This window comes from Pleurodeles waltl, chromosome 8 (assembly GCF_031143425.1).
Source record: "Pleurodeles waltl isolate 20211129_DDA chromosome 8, aPleWal1.hap1.20221129, whole genome shotgun sequence".
Classification (NCBI taxonomy): Eukaryota; Metazoa; Chordata; class Amphibia; order Caudata; family Salamandridae; genus Pleurodeles; species Pleurodeles waltl.
Window position 1 is genome coordinate 1,311,388,032 of NC_090447.1, and position 19,665 is coordinate 1,311,407,696.

At 48.9% G+C, this 19,665-nt stretch overlaps 1 protein-coding gene across 1 annotated transcript in view; it reads right to left on the reverse strand.

Moving 5' to 3' along the window:
- Positions 1 to 19,665, reverse strand: part of RNF17 (ring finger protein 17) — a 1,983,649-nt gene that overhangs the window by 698,754 nt on the left and 1,265,230 nt on the right. The window lies entirely within an intron of this gene.

Genomic DNA, 19,665 nt, shown 5'->3' on the forward strand with positions numbered 1-19,665 from the left:
GGATGGCATGGTGAATTTGTAAATTACCTGTAAGGAAATGCTTCCTTCGCATGGTTACCCCCTCACTTTTTGCCTTTGCAACTGGCACGACCCTGGCACTCAGGTAAGTCCGTTGTAACTGCTAGCCCTGGTACCAAGGGCCCTGATGCCAGGGAAGGTATCTAAGGGCTGCAGCATGTCTTATGCCACCCTGGGGATCCCTTACTCAGCACATGCACACTGCCTCACAGCTTGTGTGTGCTGGTGTGGAGAAAAGGACTAAGTCGACATAGCACTCCCCTCAGAGTGCCATGCCAACCTCACACTGCCTGTGGCATAGTTAAGTCACCCCTCTAGCAGGCCTTACAGCCCTAAGGCAGGGTGCGCTATACCACAGGTGAGGGCATATGTGCATGAGCACTATGGCCCTACAGTGTCTAAGCAAAACCGTAGACATAGTAAGTGCAGGGTAGCCATAAAGAGTACATGGTCTGGATGTTTGTCAAACACAAACTCCACAGTTCCATTATGGCTACACTGAAAACTCAGCACAATAAATGCACACTGATGCCAGTGTGCAATTTATTGTAACATACACCCAGCGGGCCCCCTGAATACCAATCCGACTTCTAGTGTAGGCTGACAGCCTGCCACACACCAGACATGTTGCTGGCCACATGGGGAGAGTGCCTTTGTCACTCTGTGGCCAGGAACAAAGCCTGTACTGGGTGGAGGTGCTTCTCACCTCCCCCTGCAGAAACTGTAACACTTGGCCGTGAGCCTCAAAGGCTCATCCCTTTTGTTACAGCGCTCAAGGGCATCCCAGCTAGTGGAGATGCCCTCCCCTCAGGCCACTGCCCCACTTTTGGCGGCAAGGCTGGAGGAGATAATGAGAAAAACAAGGAGGAGTCACCCACCAGTCAGGACAGCCCCTAAGGTGTCCTGAGCTGAGGTGACCCCTGCCTTTAGAAAACCTCCATCTTGAGTTTCGAGGATTCCCCCAATAGGATTAGGGATGTGCCACCGCCCCACAGGGAGGAGGCACAAAGAGGGTGTAGTCAACCTCAAGGACAGTAGCCATTGGCTACTGCCCTCCCAGACCTTATCACACCCCTAAATTCAGTATTTAGGGGCTCCCCAGATCCCAGGAAATCAGATTCCTGCAACCTGAAGAAAGAAGAAGGACTGCTGACCTACAAGCCTGCAGAGAAGGAGGAAGACGACAACTGCTTTTGCCCCAGCCCTACCAGCCTGTCTCCAACTTTGAAAATCTGCTCCAGCGATGCATCCGACAGGGACCAGTGACCTCTGAAGCCTCAGAGGGCTGCCCTGGACTAAAGGACCAAGAAACTCCCGTGAGCAGCGGCCCTGTTAAAAAAAAGCTACTTCTTTGCAACAAAGAATCAACTTTCAAAGACTGCACGTTTCCCGCCGGAAGCATGAGACTTCACACTCTGCACCCGACGCACCCGGCTCCAGATCCAGAGAACAAACACCTCAGGGAGGACTCCCCGGCGACTTCGAGCCCGTGGGTAACCATAGAGAACCCCGCTGAGCTCCCACAGCGACGCCTGCAGAGAGAATCCAGAGGCTCCCCCTGACCGCGACTGCCAGTAACAAGGAACCCGACGCCTGGAACCAACACTGCACCCGCAGCCCTCAGGACCTGAAGAAACTGAACTTCAATGCAGGAGTGACCCCCAGGCGACCCTCTGCCTAGCCCAGTTGGTGGCTGTCATGAGAAGCCCCCTCCCCGTGCCTACCTGCACCGCCAGAGTGTCCCCCAGGCCCCCCATTATTTCCTACCTGAAACCAGACGCCTGCTTTGCACACTGCACCCGGCCGCCCGTGTGCTGCTGAGGGTGTGTGTGGAAGGCTCGGCGATACAGAGGACTCTGACTCGTTTTTTTTTTTAAGTGAGTCCCCGAAGGGGAAGAAAATAATTTTATTTTGTTTAGTGGTGAGATGATAACTAGGATAATAATACAGTATTCTTCCGTTCGTGTCCTTTTTATTGGAAGTGCTTCTGTGCAGGTCTTGCAGTTTTAATGGTCCGTAATGTTCTGTTTTCCCTAGGTTGTGGCGGTCTTCTGATTCCGTCTTTTCGTCTCTTTTTCAGCAGGGTCTCAGAAAACAAGAAGACAATACCAGGTAAGTGGTCGGGTATGGGGTTGTCCCCTTTAATTAGTAAGCGAGTGGGAGGGTGAAGAAAGAAAAACACTGGGGTTGGTGTGTTAGGTTAGTGCAGGCATGGGGGGGGTGAAATAGTATCTCTGTAAGGCTGGTGGCAGGGAGGCTACACGTCAGTGTTTTTCCTCAGGTTCCCGGTGCTCTGCCCAACCTGCCCTCTTCCCCTATTCCCTCCCCGGTGTTCTCTTTCTCTTCTACCCCTCCCTTTATTCCCTTGCGTCCTGTATTTCCCTTACGGCGCTGTCCCTTTAACAGAGACCGTACCTTGAAAAGCCATGACCCTCCTGGGTCGTGGTGGGGCTTTTCACTTTCCTCGTTGTCTTTTCCGGCTCCGTTGTCCGGGCGGGTTGCCTCCTCCTCGTCTCTCTTAGTTTCGGCGTTCCTTGCTCGGCGCGTCCAGTCCTCGCTCCTTCCTCTTCCGGATCCTTTTTCTTCCGCTGCGAAGTCCGTCTTTTCCTTTACCTCGGCGAACCGGAAATCTGGTGCCGATGTATCGTCCCTCCTCCACGCGTCTCCTTGGAGACGCGGGATGGGATCGGACGAGGCGCGCGACCGGCGCCATTCCGAGGCATCTGTAGACTAGGTGGACGACACCCGTCTACACACCCCATCCCAAGAACGGGACTGGTAGATGTAGGAAAGTACCATCTTGCCTGGCATGTTACCCCCATTTTTCACTGTATATATGTTGTTTTAGTTGTATGTGTCACTGGGACCCTGGTAACCCAGGGCCCCAGTGCTCATAAGTGTGCCTGAATGTGTTACCTGTGTAGTGACTAACTGTCTCACTGAGGCTCTGCTAATCAGAACCTCAGTGGTTATGCTCTCTCATTTCTTTCCAAATTGTCACTAACAGGCTAGTGACCATTTTTACCAATTTACATTGGCTTACTGGAACACCCTTATAATTCCCTAGTATATGGTACTGAGGTACCCAGGGTATTGGGGTTCCAGGAGATCCCTATGGGCTGCAGCATTTCTTTTGCCACCCATAGGGAGCTCTGACAATTCTTACACAGGCCTGCCACTGCAGCCTGAGTGAAATAACGTCCACGTTATTTCACAGCCATTTTACACTGCACTTAAGTAACTTATAAGTCACCTATATGTCTAACCTTTACCTGGTAAAGGTTAGGTGCAAAGTTACTTAGTGTGAGGGCACCCTGGCACTAGCCAAGGTGCCCCCACATTGTTCAGAGCCAATTCCCTGAACTTTGTGAGTGCGGGGACACCATTACACGCGTGCACTACATATAGGTCACTACCTATATGTAGCTTCACAATGGTAACTCCGAATATGGCCATGTAACATGTCTATGATCATGGAATTGCCCCCTCTATGCCATCCTGGCATAGTTGGCACAATCCCATGATCCCAGTGGTCTGTAGCACAGACCCTGGTACTGCCAAACTGCCCTTCCTGGGGTTTCACTGCAGCTGCTGCTGCTGCTGCCAACCCCTCAGACAGGCATCTGCCCTCCTGGGGTCCAGCCAGGCCTGGCCCAGGATGGCAGAACAAAGAACTTCCTCTGAGAGAGGGTGTGACACCCTCTCCCTTTGGAAAATGGTGTGAAGGCAGGGGAGGAGTAGCCTCCCCCAGCCTCTGAAAATGCTTTCTTGGGCACAGATGTGCCCAATTCTGCATAAGCCAGTCTACACCGGATCAGGGACCCCTTAGCCCCTGCTCTGGCGAGAAACTGGACAAAGGAAAGGGGAGTGACCACTCCCCTGACCTGCACCTCCCCTGGGAGGTGTCCAGAGCTCCTCCAGTGTGCTCCAGACCTCTGCCATCTTGGAAACAGAGGTGCTGCTGGCACACTGGACTGCTCTGAGTGGCCAGTGCCACCAGGTGACGTCAGAGACTCCTGCTGATAGGCTCCTTCAGGTGTTAGTAGCCTATCTTCTCTCCTACGTAGCCAAACCCTCTTTTCTGGCTATTTAGGGTCTCTGTCTCTGGGGAAACCTTAGATAACGAATGCAAGAGCTCATCCGAGGTCCTCTGCATCTCTCTCTTCACCTTCTGCCAAGGAATCGACTGCTGACCGCGCTGGAAGCCTGCAAACCTGCAACATAGTAGCAAAGACGACTACTGCAACTCTGTAACGCTGATCCTGCCGCCTTCTCGACTGTTTTCCTGCTTGTGCATGCTGTGGGGGTAGTCTGCCTCCTCTCTGCACCAGAAGCTCCGAAGAAATCTCCCGTGGGTCGACGGAATCTTCCCCCTGCAACCGCAGGCACCAAAAAGCTGCATTACCGGTCCCTTGGGTCTCCTCTCAGCACGACGAGCGAGGTCCCTCGAATCCAGCGACTCTGTCCAAGTGACCCCCACAGTCCAGTGACTCTTCAGTCCAAGTTTGGTGGAGGTAAGTCCTTGCCTCACCTCGCTGGGCTGCATTGCTGGGAACCGCGACTTTGCAGCTACTCCGGCCCCTGTGCACTTCCGGCGGAAATCCTTTGTGCACAGCCAAGCCTGGGTCCACGGCACTCTAACCTGCATTGCACGACTTTCTAAGTTGGTCTCCGGCGACGTGGGACTCCTTTGTGCAACTTCGGCGAGCACCGTTTCACGCATCCTCGTAGTGCCTATTTCTGGCACTTCTCCGGGTGCTACCTGCTTCAGTGAGGGCTCTTTGTCTTGCTCGACGTCCCCTCTCTCTTCAGGTCCAATTTGCGACCTCCTGGGCCCCAGCAGCGTCCAAAAACGCCAAACGCACGATTTGCGACTAGCAAGGCTTGTTGGCGTCCTTTCGGCGGGAAAACACTTCTGCACGACTCTCCAAGGCGAGAGGGATCCGTCCACCAAAGGGGAAGTCTCTAGCCCTTTTCGTTCCTGCAGAAACCTCAGCTTCTTCTGTCCAGTAGAAGCTTCTTTGCACCCGCAGCTGGCATTTCCTGGGCATCTGCCCATCTCCGACTTGCTTGTGACTTTTGGACTTGGTCCCCTTGTTCCACAGGTACCCTAGATTGGAAATCCACAGTTGTTGCATTGCTGGTTTGTGTCTTTCCTGCATTATTCCTCTAACACGACTTCTTTGTCCTTAGGGGAACTTTAGTGCACTTTGCACTCACTTTTCAGGGTCTTGGGGAGGGTTATTTTTCTAACTCTCACTATTTTCTAATAGTCCCAGCGACCCTCTACAAGGTCACATAGGTTTGGGGTCCATTCGTGGTTCGCATTCCACTTTTGGAGTATACGGTTTGTGTTGCCCCTATCCCTATGTTTCCCCATTGCATCCTATTGTAACTATACATTGTTTGCACTGTTTTCTAAGACTATACTGCATATTTTTGCTATTGTGTATATATATCTTGTGTATATTTCCTATCCTCTCAGTGAGGATACACTATAAGATACTTTGGTATATTGTCATAAAAATAAAGTACCTTTATTTTTAGTATAACTGTGTATTGTGTTTTCTTATGATATTGTGCATATGACACTAAGTGGTACTGTAGTAGCTTCACACGTCTCCTAGTTCAGCCTAAGCTGCTCTGCTAAGCTACCATTATCTATCAGCCTAAGCTGCTAGACACCCTATACACTAATAAGGGATAACTGGGCCTGGTGCAAGGTGCAAGTACCCCTTGGTACTCACTACAAGCCAGTCCAGCCTCCTACATTGGTTGTGCAGTGGTGGGATAAGTGCTTGAGACTACTTACCACTCTTGTCATTGTACTTTTCATAAGAGAAAAATATACAAAACAAGGTCAGTGTATATACACATAGCCAAAAAGTTTTGCATTTCCTCTTTTCACTCTTTTCTAAGTGCTGAAAAGTACCTCTAAACTTTCAAAAAGTTCTTAAAAGTTTAAAAAGTTTTTTTCTGTCTTTCCAAAAAAGTTCTGAAAACTTTTTTCTCTTTTTCTATCACTTTAACTCTCTCTAAAAATGTCTGGCACAGGCCAAAATGGTGATCTGTCCAAACTTGCATATGACAACCTTAGCTGGAAAAGAGCAAGGAGTCTCTGTATAGAGAGAGGTTTGAGTGTAGGGAAGAATCCTTCCTTGGAACTGTTACTTAACATGCTTAGAGAACAGGATAAGGCTATAGGTGCCCCATCTGTTGAAAAAGTACCTAATAGTTCTCAATCTGATTCAGGGACTCCCCCAGGAAAAGATTCAGGAAAGAAACTCCCTAGCCTGCCCATTACTAGACAGTCTAGCATAGTTGGGAATGATGATGAGCCACACCATACAAATAGTGTTGTCTCACATCATAGCAAAAGCATTTATTCTCACCATACTGGTAGTAATGTTTCTGTTAACCAAGCTGTTAGGGTGGCTTCTGTAAGGGACAGGTCTCCTTCTGTTCATTCCCATCATACCTCTGTATCTAGGAATGTCCCTCCCACCAACCCTGATGACAGAATGTTAGAGAGGGAACTCAATAAGTTGAGGGTGGAACAAACCAGACTGAAGCTTAAAAAGAAACAGCTGGATTTGGATAGACAGTCTTTTGAATTAGAGAAGGAAAGACAGAAGTTGGGTTTAGATACCCATGGTGGCAGCAGCAGTATTCCCCATAGTCATCCTGCAAAAGAGCATGATTCCAGGAATCTGCACAAGATAGTTCCCCCTTATAAGGAGGGGGATGACATTAACAAGTGGTTTGCTGCACTTGAGAGGGCCTGTGTTGTACAGGATGTCCCTCAAAGGCAGTGGGCTGCTATCCTATGGCTATCATTTAGTGGGAAAGGTAGGGATAGGCTCCTTACTGTGAAAGAAAATGATGCTAATAATTTCCAAGTTCTTAAGAATGCACTCCTGGATGGTTATGGCTTAACCACTGAACAGTACAGGATAAAGTTCAGAGAGACCAAAAAGGAGTCTTCACAAGACTGGGTTGATTTCATTGACCATTCAGTGAAGGCCTTGGAGGGGTGGTTACATGGCAGTAAAGTTACTGATTATGACAGCCTGTATAACTTGATCCTGAGAGAGCATATTCTTAATAATTGTGTGTCTGATTTGTTGCACCAGTACTTGGTGGACTCTGATCTGACCTCTCCCCAAGAATTGGGAAAGAAGGCAGACAAATGGGTCAGAACAAGAGTGAACAGAAAAGTTCATACAGGGGGTGACAAAGATGGCAACAAAAAGAAGGATGGTAAGTCTTCTGACAAGGGTGGGGACAAATCTAAAAATGAGTCTTCATCAGGCCCACAAAAACACTCTGGTGGGGGTGGTGGGTCCAAATCCTCCTTTAATCAGAACAAGGAAAAGAAACCATGGTGCTATTTATGTAAAATAAAAGGCCATTGGACAACAGATCCCAGTTGTCCAAAGAAAGGCACCACAGCTCCTACCACTACAACCCCTACTGCTACACCTAGCGTCCCTACTAATAGCAGTAGTGGTGGGAGCAAACCTACTAATAGCCAATCCAAGGGAGTAGCTGGGCTCACTTTTGGTAATTTAGTTGGGGTTGGTCTGATTAGGGAGACCACAGAGGCTACTTTAGTCTCTGAAGGGGCTATTGATTTAGCCACTTTGGTTGCTTGCCCCCATAAGTTGGAGAAGTACAAGCAACTAACCCTAATAAATGGTGTTGAGGTCCAGGCCTACAGGGACACAGGTGCCAGTGTCACAATGGTGATTGAGAAACTGGTGCACACTGAACAACACATACTTGGACACCAGTACCAAGTAACCGATGCTCACAACATAACACAAAGCCACCCCATGGCTGTTGTAAACCTCAACTGGGGGGGGGGTAACTGGTCCAAAGAAAGTTGTGGTAGCTTCAGATTTACCTGTAGACTGTCTATTAGGGAATGATTTGGAGACATCAGCTTGGTCAGATGTGGAGTTGGAGGCCCATGCAGCAATGCTGGGCATCCCAGGGCATATTTTTGCTTTGACAAGGGCTCAGGCCAAAAAGCAAAAAGGACAGGGAAGCTTGGATCCTGGAACAATGGACCAAGTGCTCCCTAAAGCTAGGGCTAGTAGAAGCAAACCACTTCCTACTATCCCTCCCTCTACAGTGGATTCAACTTCTGAGGAAGAAGAATTCCCTCCCTGTGCAGAACCTACACCAGAGGAGCTGGAAGCAGACACTGCTGAGCTTTTGGGTGAAGGGGGGCCTGCCAGAGAGGAGCTGAGTGTGGCACAGCAAACCTGTCCCACATTAGAGGGTCTCAGACAGCAAGCTGTCAAACAGGCTAATGGGGATGTCAGTGACTCTCACAGAGTTTACTGGGAGGACAACCTCTTGTACACTGAGCATAGGGATCCTAAACCTGGAGCTGCCAGGAGATTAGTGATTCCTCAGGAGTACAGAAAGTTCCTCCTAACACTGGCACATGACATTCCCTTAGCTGGGCATCTAGGACAAATGAAAACTTGGGACAGGCTTGTTCCCCTGTTTCATTGGCCTAGGATGTCTGAGGACACAAAAGATTTTTGTAAGTCCTGTGAAACCTGTCAAGCCAGTGGCAAGACAGGCGGCACCCCAAAGGCACCCCTTATCCCACTGCCTGTGGTTGGGGTTCCCTTTGAAAGGGTAGGGGTTGACATAGTTGGCCCCCTTGACCCTCCTACTGCTTCAGGCAATAGGTTTATCTTAGTGGTAGTGGACCATGCCACAAGATATCCTGAAGCTATTCCTTTAAGGACCACTACAGCACCTGCAGTGGCAAAGGCCCTCCTGGGAATATTTTCCAGGGTGGGCTTCCCAAAGGAAGTAGTATCAGACAGGGGAAGCAATTTCATGTCTGCATACTTAAAGGCCATGTGGAAGGAGTGTGGTGTAACGTACAAGTTCACAACACCCTATCATCCACAAACAAATGGACTGGTGGAGAGATTTAATAAAACTCTCAAAGGCATGATTATGGGTCTCCCTGAAAAACTACGCAGGAGATGGGATATCCTTCTACCATGCCTCCTTTTTGCCTACAGGGAGGTACCCCAGAAAGGAGTGGGCTTCAGCCCCTTTGAACTTCTTTTTGGACATCCTGTTAGGGGTCCACTCACACTTGTAAAGGAGGGTTGGGAACAACCTTTAAAAGCTCCTAAGCAGGATATTGTGGATTATGTACTTGGCCTCAGATCAAGGATGGCTGAGTACATTAAAAAGGCCAGTAAAAACCTTCAGGCCAGCCAAGAGCTCCAGAAGCAATGGCATGATTAGAAGGCTGTTTTGGTTCAGTACCAACCAGGGCAGAAAGTGTGGGTCCTGGAGCCTGTGGCCCCAAGAGCACTCCAAGATAAATGGAGTGGACCCCACACAATTGTTGAAAAGAAGGGTGAAGTCACCTACTTGGTTGACTTAGGCACTGCCAGGAGTCCCCTTAGGGTGCTCCATGTCAACCGCCTGAAACCCTACTATGACAGGGCTGATCTCACCCTGCTCATGGCAACTGATGAGGGACAGGAAGAAGACAGTGATCCTCTACCTGATCTCTTCTCTTCCACAGAACAAGATGCTCTTGTGGAAGGTGTAGTTTTGGCTGATTGTCTTACTGCTGAGCAGAAAGATAATTGCATAAATCTCCTAGGACAATTTTCAGAACTCTTCTCTACTGTGCCAGGCACCACTTCTTGGTGTGAGCACACTATAGATACTGGAGACAGTTTACCTGTCAAAAGTAAGATCTATAGGCAGCCTGACCATGTCAGGGACTGCATAAAGCAAGAGGTCCAGAAAATGTTAGAACTAGGAGTGGTTGAGCCCTCTGACAGTCCATGGGCTTCTCCTGTGGTACTGGTACCAAAACCCCATTCCAAAGATGGAAAGAAGGAAATGCGGTTTTGTGTAGACTATAGAGCTCTCAACTTGGTAACCAAAACTGATGCTCACCCTATACCCAGGGCAGATGAGCTCATAGATACACTGGCATCTGCCAAGTATCTAAGCACTTTTGATTTGACTGCAGGGTATTGGCAGATCAAATTGTCAGAAGATGCTAAACCTAAGACTGCATTTTCTACCATTGGAGGACATTACCAGTTTACTGTAATGCCTTTTGGTTTGAAAAATGCACCTGCCACTTTTCAGAGGTTGGTGAACACAGTCCTGCAAGGGCTGGAAGCTTTCAGTGCAGCATATTTGGACGATATAGCTGTCTTTAGCTCCAGCTGGGATGATCACCTGGTCCACCTATGGAAAGTTTTGGAGGCTCTGCAAAAGGCAGGCCTCACTATCAAGGCTTCAAAGTGCCAGATAGGGCAGGGTAAGGTGGTTTATCTGGGACACCTTGTTGGTGGGGAACAGATTGCACCACTTCAGGGGAAAATCCAAACTATTATTGATTGGGTTCCCCCTACCACTCAGACTCATGTGAGAGCCTTCCTAGGCCTCACTGGGTATTACAGGAGGTTCATTAAGAACTATGGCTCCATTGCAGCCCCTCTTAATGACCTCACATCCAAGAAAATGCCTAAAAAGGTATTATGGACAGCAAACTGTCAGAAAGCTTTTGAGGAGCTGAAGCAGGCCATGTGCTCTGCACCTGTCCTGAAAAGCCCTTGTTACTCTAAAAAATTCTATGTCCAAACTGATGCATCTGAATTAGGAGTAGGGGCAGTCCTATCACAACTTAATTCTGAGGGCCAGGATCAACCTGTTGCTTTTATTAGTAGGAGGTTGACCCCTAGAGAAAAGCGTTGGTCTGCCATTGAGAGGGAGGCCTTTGCTGTGGTCTGGGCTCTGAAGAAGTTGAGGCCATACCTGTTTGGCACTCACTTCATTGTTCAGACAGACCACAAACCTCTACTTTGGCTAAAACAAATGAAAGGTGAAAATCCAAAATTGTTGAGGTGGTCCATATCCCTACAGGGAATGGACTATACAGTGGAACATAGACCTGGGAGTAGCCACTCCAATGCAGATGGACTCTCCAGATATTTCCACTTAAGACAATGAAGACTCAACAGGTCATGGCTAGTCTTATTGTCCTTCGTTTGGGGGGGGGGGGGTTGTGTAGGAAAGTACCATCTTGCCTGGCATGTTACCCCCATTTTTCACTGTATATATGTTGTTTTAGTTGTATGTGTCACTGGGACCCTGGTAACCCAGGGCCCCAGTGCTCATAAGTGTGCCTGAATGTGTTACCTGTGTAGTGACTAACTGTCTCACTGAGGCTCTGCTAATCAGAACCTCAGTGGTTATGCTCTCTCATTTCTTTCCAAATTGTCACTAACAGGCTAGTGACCATTTTTACCAATTTACATTGGCTTACTGGAACACCCTTATAATTCCCTAGTATATGGTACTGAGGTACCCAGGGTATTGGGGTTCCAGGAGATCCCTATGGGCTGCAGCATTTCTTTTGCCACCCATAGGGAGCTCTGACAATTCTTACACAGGCCTGCCACTGCAGCCTGAGTGAAATAACGTCCACGTTATTTCACAGCCATTTTACACTGCACTTAAGTAACTTATAAGTCACCTATATGTCTAACCTTTACCTGGTAAAGGTTAGGTGCAAAGTTACTTAGTGTGAGGGCACCCTGGCACTAGCCAAGGTGCCCCCACATTGTTCAGAGCCAATTCCCTGAACTTTGTGAGTGCGGGGACACCATTACACGCGTGCACTACATATAGGTCACTACCTATATGTAGCTTCACAATGGAAACTCCGAATATGGCCATGTAACATGTCTATGATCATGGAATTGCCCCCTCTATGCCATCCTGGCATAGTTGGCACAATCCCATGATCCCAGTGGTCTGTAGCACAGACCCTGGTACTGCCAAACTGCCCTTCCTGGGGTTTCACTGCAGCTGCTGCTGCTGCCAACCCCTCAGACAGGCATCTGCCCTCCTGGGGTCCAGCCAGGCCTGGCCCAGGATGGCAGAACAAAGAACTTCCTCTGAGAGAGGGTGTGACACCCTCTCCCTTTGGAAAATGGTGTGAAGGCAGGGGAGGAGTAGCCTCCCCCAGCCTCTGGAAATGCTTTCTTGGGCACAGATGTGCCCAATTCTGCATAAGCCAGTCTACACCGGTTCAGGGACCCCTTAGCCCCTGCTCTGGCGCGAAACTGGACAAAGGAAAGGGGAGTGACCACTCCCCTGACCTGCACCTCCCCTGGGAGGTGTCCAGAGCTCCTCCAGTGTGCTCCAGACCTCTGCCATCTTGGAAACAGAGGTGCTGCTGGCACACTGGACTGCTCTGAGTGGCCAGTGCCACCAGGTGACGTCAGAGACTCCTGCTGATAGGCTCCTTCAGGTGTTAGTAGCCTATCCTCTCTCCTAGGTAGCCAAACCCTCTTTTCTGGCTATTTAGGGTCTCTGTCTCTGGGGAAACCTTAGATAACGAATGCAAGAGCTCATCCGAGGTCCTCTGCATCTCTCTCTTCACCTTCTGCCAAGGAATCGACTGCTGACCGCGCTGGAAGCCTGCAAACCTGCAACATAGTAGCAAAGACGACTACTGCAACTCTGTAACGCTGATCCTGCTGCCTTCTCGACTGTTTTCCTGCTTGTGCATGCTGTGGGGGTAGTCTGCCTCCTCTCTGCACCAGAAGCTCCGAAGAAATCTCCTGTGGGTCGACGGAATCTTCCCCCTGCAACCGCAGGCACCAAAAAGCTGCATTACCGGTCCCTTGGGTCTCCTCTCAGCACGACGAGCGAGGTCCCTCTAATCCAGCGACTCTGTCCAAGTGACCCCCACAGTCCAGTGACTCTTCAGTCCAAGTTTGGTGGAGGTAAGTCCTTGCCTCACCTCGCTGGGCTGCATTGCTGGGAACCGCGACTTTGCAGCTACTCCGGCCCCTGTGCACTTCCGGCGGAAATCCTTTGTGCACAGCCAAGCCTGGGTCCACGGCACTCTAACCTGCATTGCACGACTTTCTAAGTTGGTCTCCGTCGACGTGGGACTCCTTTGTGCAACTTCGGCGAGCACCGTTTCACGCATCCTCGTAGTGCCTATTTCTGGCACTTCTCCGGGTGCTACCTGCTTCAGTGAGGGCTCTTTGTCTTGCTCGACATCCCCTCTCTCTTCAGGTCCAATTTGCGACCTCCTGGTCCCTCCTGGGCCCCAGCAGCGTCCAAAAACGCCAAACGCACGATTTGCGACTAGCAAGGCTTGTTGGCATCCTTTCGGCGGGAAAACACTTCTGCACGACTCTCCAAGGCGAGAGGGATCCGTCCACCAAAGGGGAAGTCTCTAGCCCTTTTCGTTCCTGCAGAAACCTCAGCTTCTTCTGTCCAGTAGAAGCTTCTTTGCACCCGCAGCTGGCATTTCCTGGGCATCTGCCCATCTCCGACTTGCTTGTGACTTTTGGACTTGGTCCCCTTGTTCCACAGGTACCCTAGATTGGAAATCCACAGTTGTTGCATTGCTGGTTTGTGTCTTTCCTGCATTATTCCTCTAACACGACTTTTGTCCTTAGGGGAACTTTAGTGCACTTTGCACTCACTTTTCAGGGTCTTGGGGAGGGTTATTTTTCTAACTCTCACTATTTTCTAATAGTCCCAGCGACCCTCTACAAGGTCACATAGGTTTGGGGTCCATTCGTGGTTCGCATTCCACTTTTGGAGTATATGGTTTGTGTTGCCCCTATCCCTATGTTTCCCCATTGCATCCTATTGTAACTATACATTGTTTGCACTGTTTTCTAAGACTATACTGCATATTTTTGCTATCGTGTATATATATCTTGTGTATATTTCCTATCCTCTCACTGAGGATACACTCTAAGATACTTTGGCATATTGTCATAAAAATAAAGTACCTTTATTTTTAGTATAACTGTGTATTGTGTTTTCTTATGATATTGTGCATATGACACTAAGTGGTACTGTAGTAGCTTCACACGTCTCCTAGTTCAGCCTAAGCTGCTCTGCTAAGCTACCATTATCTATCAGCCTAAGCTGCTAGACACCCTATACACTAATAAGGGATAACTGGGCCTGGTTACAAGGTGCAAGTACCCCTTGGTACTCACTACAAGCCAGTCCAGCCTCCTACAGTAGAGGACCGTAGAGTCCGGACAGCGGGAGAGGAAATCAGAGGGGCATTGTCAGGTTCCGGGAATGTGGCGGACCTGGAAGGTAAAAGGCTGGAGCTCAAGAAACCAGCGTAAAACCCTAGAATTAGTGTCCTTATGGGAGGCCAACCAGGTCAAAGGGGCATGATCAGTGTAGAGGACAAAAGGTCTTCCCAGGAGATAATACTGTAAACATTCAATGGCCCACTTTATGGCCAGACATTCCTTCTCGATGGTAGGGTAGTGAACTTCCCCCGGGAGGAGTTTGCGACTGACGTATACAATAGGATGGTCATGACCTAGGTCGTCGGGTTGAGCGAGGACGGCCCGAAGACCGGCGTTGGAAGCGTCGGTGTAGAGGTGGAAAGGTTTGGAAAAATCTGGACACCTTAAAACTGGTTCGGTCGTAAGGGACTCTCTGAGAAATCGGAACCCCTGAAGCTGAGAGGTTGAAAAAGAAGGAAGGGTGTTGGGGTACTGTTTCTTCAACAAGTCGGTGAGGGGGGCCGTAATAGTGGAATACTGGGGGATGAATCTACAATAATATCCTACCAACCCTAAAAAAGAGCGGAGCTCCTTCTTGGTTCTGGGGATAGGTATCTGTTTGATGGCCTCAACCTTATCTTTCTGGGGACGTAGGACCCCCTTACCAATTACGTACCCGAGATAGGCAATTTGGGTTTGTCCTAGTGCACATTTCTTGGGATTAGCTGTGAGGCCGGCCCTCGCTAACGTATAAAACACTCTTTCTAGGTGTTGTTGGTGTTCTGGCCATGAAGCACTAAAGATGACAATGTCGTCGAGATATGCTGCTGTGAACGCTTGGAACGGTCGTAAGAACCGGTCCATTAAGCGATTAAATGTAGCAGGGGCTCCGTGAAGTCCAAAGGGAAGAACAGTGAAATGGTAGAGACCGGAAGGGGTTGCAAAGGCCGTCTTCTCTTTATCATTGGGGTCTAAGGGGATCTGCCAATAGCCTTTCGTTAGATCAATGGTAGACATAAAACGGGCTCCCCCTATCTTTTCTAATATCTCGTCTACCCGGGGAATAGGATATGTGTCGAATAGTGCTATATCATTAAGTTTCCTGAAATCAATACAAAACCGGACGGACCCATCCGGTTTTGGAACCAGAACAACTGGGGAGCACCAAGGGCTAGTGGAGGGTTCAAAGACTTTTAAAAATAACATTTTCGTTATCTCTTCTTCTATAAGGTTTTTCCTTGCATCGGGAATCCGGTACGGTTGTAGGCGTATGGTCTGGCCTTCCGGTGTTCGAATATGATGTTGAACCAGAGATGTCCGGCCGGGAATCTCTGAGAAAAACTCGGAGTGTTGTTGTATCAACTCAAATAATTGGCTTTATTCTATTTTGGAAAGAGACTCATTGATACTGGGACTTGTTTTTTTTCTGGTTTTGGCGTGGGATACAGGTTAAGACCTAACTCGTTGGTGGGTGTTACTAGGTAGCCAATAGCAGGAAGACTATTGTTATTCTCAGGGTTTTCCCATTTTTTTAAACAAATTAATATGATAGATTTGGGTCCGTTTAGGATGGTCGTTTATTTCAATAAGATAAGTAACGGGCGAGACTGCTTTTATTACCCAGTAAGGGCCTTGCCATTTAGCCAGTAGTTTATGTTCAGATGTAGGTTGCATTATTAGCACTTGTTCATTGGGTTGGTGAACCCGTAATTTGGCGCCCTGGTCATAATAGGTCTTTTGTGTGTCTTGAGCTTTTTCTAAATGATGTCGCTCATCTTCCCAAACTGTTTGTAGTTGTGTTTTTAACTTGTGAATATAATCCAATAGGGGTTTCTCTTCATTATTCTCTTCCTCCCACATTTCTGCTGCCATGTCAAGTAAGTTACGGGGTTGTCTCCTGAATACTAACTCGAACGGACTATGCCCAGTGGAGGACTGTTCATGCGCCCGTATTGCGTAAAGGACCAGGGGTAGTTTCTGGTCCCAGTCTTTTCCCGAGTCGTCTACTATTTTCTGTAGTAGTGTTTTAATGGTGCGATTATATCGTTCCACTAAACCATCTGTCTGTGGGTGGTATACTGCAGTTTTTATTTGGGAAATTCCTAGTGTTTTACATATCTGTTTCATGAGACATGATACAAAGGGTGAGCCTTGATCCGTGAGGATTTCTTGAGGGAAACCAACACAGGAAAAAAATGTTATTATGGCTTGTGCAACTGTTTTTGTAGTGGTGCTGGTAAGAGGGATCGCCTCAGGATATCTGCTAGCATAATCTACCAGAACGAGGATATGTGTATGGCCCTTAGAAGACGGTAAAAGAGGACCGACCAGATCCATACCCACGCGTCTGAAGGGAGTGTCTATAATAGGTAGGGGATGTAGAGGGGCTCTCCTCACTGCTCCTGGTTCAACTAACTGACATCTAGGACATTGTGTACAGTATTTTCAAATATGGGCATATACTCCGGGCCAATAAAACCACCTTAATAAGTATTCTTCAGTTTTTTCTCGGCCATAATGGCCACCTCCTGGTTGATTATGGGCTAGGAACAACACCTGAGTCCAGTAAGCCTCTGGGACCACTAATTGCTTCCTTTCTCCGTTTACCGTCATAGTAACTCTATATAAAAGATTCTTATGAACTACGAAGTGTGGACCTACCTCCCCGGTAGAGTCACTTTTGGCATTCCTCCAAGCATGCACAAGGGTGGGATCTTCTTGTTGGCTAACTCTAAACGAGACTGGGGCACTGTCGATGCTGGCTACTGTTTTTTCTGGGAACCCGTGTATATTGTCTAGGGCATATTTTCGTTTTTCTTCTCTCTTTTCTTTTCGGGTTAGTTTCCTCCGTTCTGGGGGACCATCAATGGGTGTGGTAACAAACGAGGCGTCCAACCACCAATCAGCGGTAGGTTCGGACTTTCGTGTTTGTTCTAAGAGTTCATGAAATCGCAAATAATCGGTGCCAATAACGCATTCTTCTATTAGGTTGTCCATTATGCCTACGGGAAGGAGGTCTCGATATGTTACCCATTCTATTTCTACCAGCTCTAGGGGGTAGTAGGCCCTATCCCCATGGATACAGCATATCGTGACCCACTGACTTGGAGTCGGACTTACAGGTTTTACTATGTCTCTGCGCATTACCGACTGGCTACACCCGGAGTCAATCAAGGCCTCTACCGACTGCCCGTTTATCTTTATGGTGTGTTTGAATGTTTTATCTCCCTTTCCAATACACAGGACCCTCCCTCGAGTGACTCCTATTTCCATAGGTTCAACCCCATCGTGTTTCTTTGGGCATCCTCTTGCTATGTGGCCCCATTCACCACAACTGAAGAATTGTGGTTGTTGCATGGGGCTCCGCTCCCCAATCCGGGAGGGACCAGGTTCCTCAAGGGTTCGTCGGGTGTGTACTGGGGGGTCCTATGGGTATCTTGCCCATGGGTCTGGGAGCTTGGCTTTTAATATTCACAGACCGGTGATAGGCACAGGCCAGGTCGACTGCCAGTTCGGTATCGATCTTAGGATGCTGTCTTATCCAGTTACGGGTACTCCCGGGAAGGGAGTCTAGGTATTGCTCCAAGATGATGGCTTTGATGACGTCTTCGCGGTTGGTCCCTAGGGGCCCCAACCACTTCAGTCCTAAGTCCTTGACCTTGAAATAAAATGTACGCGGATCCTCGTTATGTCCCCATTGGACTTTTTGGAACTTCATCCGATAGTATTCAGTATCATGACCCACTCTCTCGAGAATACTCTTCTTAATGTCCGAATAAGGGGTAGTGCCACCAGGATTTGCAGCCTGATAGGCGGTTTGGAGGGTACCCGTCAAGAGGGGGGGCGATATATTGACCCCATCGGTCTTCAGGACATTGGGCTGACGAGGCCACTCTTTCAAAGTTTGTAAAGAATGAGTCAGGATCCTCACCCTCCTGATATTTTTGTAGTACCGAACTGGGAACGTTAGGGTGTACCTTGCTGGTGGCAATGGTATCTGTCAATTTCCGAAGGGCGGTTTCGTGCATCAGTTGGTTATTAGCCATTATGGTGGCTTGGCTTTTCAGAGCGGCTTGGAGGGCCTCTCGATCTTCTTTGGCCTCCCTCTGTTGTGCCTCCCATACCAATTGTAGGTGGCGTTGGCCCTCCGCCAATTGTTTTAGCATGTCCTCCAATGTGGGTTTCTCTCCCATGGCCTCGACACTTCTGTACCGCCTGGGGATTAGATCCCACTTCTGACACCACTGTGGAAGGCTCGGCGATACAGAGGACTCTGACTCGTTTTTTTTTTTATAAGTGAGTCCCCGAAGGGGAAGAAAATTATTTTATTTTGTTTAGTGGTGAGATGATAACTAGGATAATAATACAGTATTCTTCCGTTCGTGTCCTTTTTATTGGAAGTGCTTCTGTGCAGGTCTTGCTGTTATAATGGTCCGTAATGTTCTGTTTTCCCTAGGTTGTGGCGGTCTTCTGATTCTGTCTTTTCGTCTCTTTTTCAGCAGGGTCCCGGAAAACAAGAAGACAAGACCAGGTAAGTGGTGGGGTATGGGGTTGTCCCTTTTAATTAGTAAGCGAGTGGGAGGGTGAAGAAAGAAAAACACTGGGGTTGGTTGGTGTGTTAGGTTAGTGCAGGCATGGGGGGGGGGGTGAAATAGTATCTCTGTAAGGCTGGTGGCAGGAAGGCTACACGGTCAGTGTTTTTCCCCAGGTTCCCGGTGCTCTGCCCAACCTGCCCTCTTCCCCTATTCCCTCCCCGGTGTTCTCTTTCTCTTCTACCCCTCCCTTTATTCCCTCGCGTCCTGTATTTCCCTTACGGCGCTGTCCCTTTAACAGTGACCGTACTTGGAAAAACCACGACCCTCCTGGGTCGTGGTGGGGCTTTTCACTTTCCTCGTTGTCTTTTCCAGCTCCGTTGTCCGGGCGGGTTGCCTCCTCCTCGTCTCTCTTAGTTTCGGCGTTCCTTGCTCGGCGCATCCAGTCCTCGCTCCTTCCTCTTCCGGATCCTTTTTCTTCCGCTGCGAAGTCCGTCTTTTCCTTTACCTCGGCGAACCGGAAATCTGGTGCCAATGTATCGTCCCTCCTCCACGCGTCTCCTTGGAGAGGCGGGATGGGATCGGACGAGGCGCGCGACCGGCGCCATTCCGAGGCATCTGTAGACGAGGTGGACGACACCCGTCTACAGTGTGTTTTGTGTGCCTACTTGTGCCCCCCCCAGTGTTCTACAAAACCCTCCTGGTCTGTCCCCTGAGGACGCAGATGCTTACCTGCTGGCAGACTGGAACCGGAGCATCCCTGTTCTCCATAGGCGCCTATGTCTTTTGGGCACCTCTTTGACCTCTGCACCTGACCGGCCCTGAGCTGCTGGTGTGGTAACTTTGGGGTTGCCTTGAACCCCCAAAGGTGGGCTGCCTATGCCCCAGAACTGAGACTTGTAAGTGTTTTACTTACCTCCTAATCTAACCTTTACTTACCTCCCCCAGGAACAGTTGATTTTTATACTGTGTCCACTTTCAAAATAGCCTATTGCCATTTTTACAAAGACTGTATATGATGTTGCTTTTATTCAAAGTTCCTA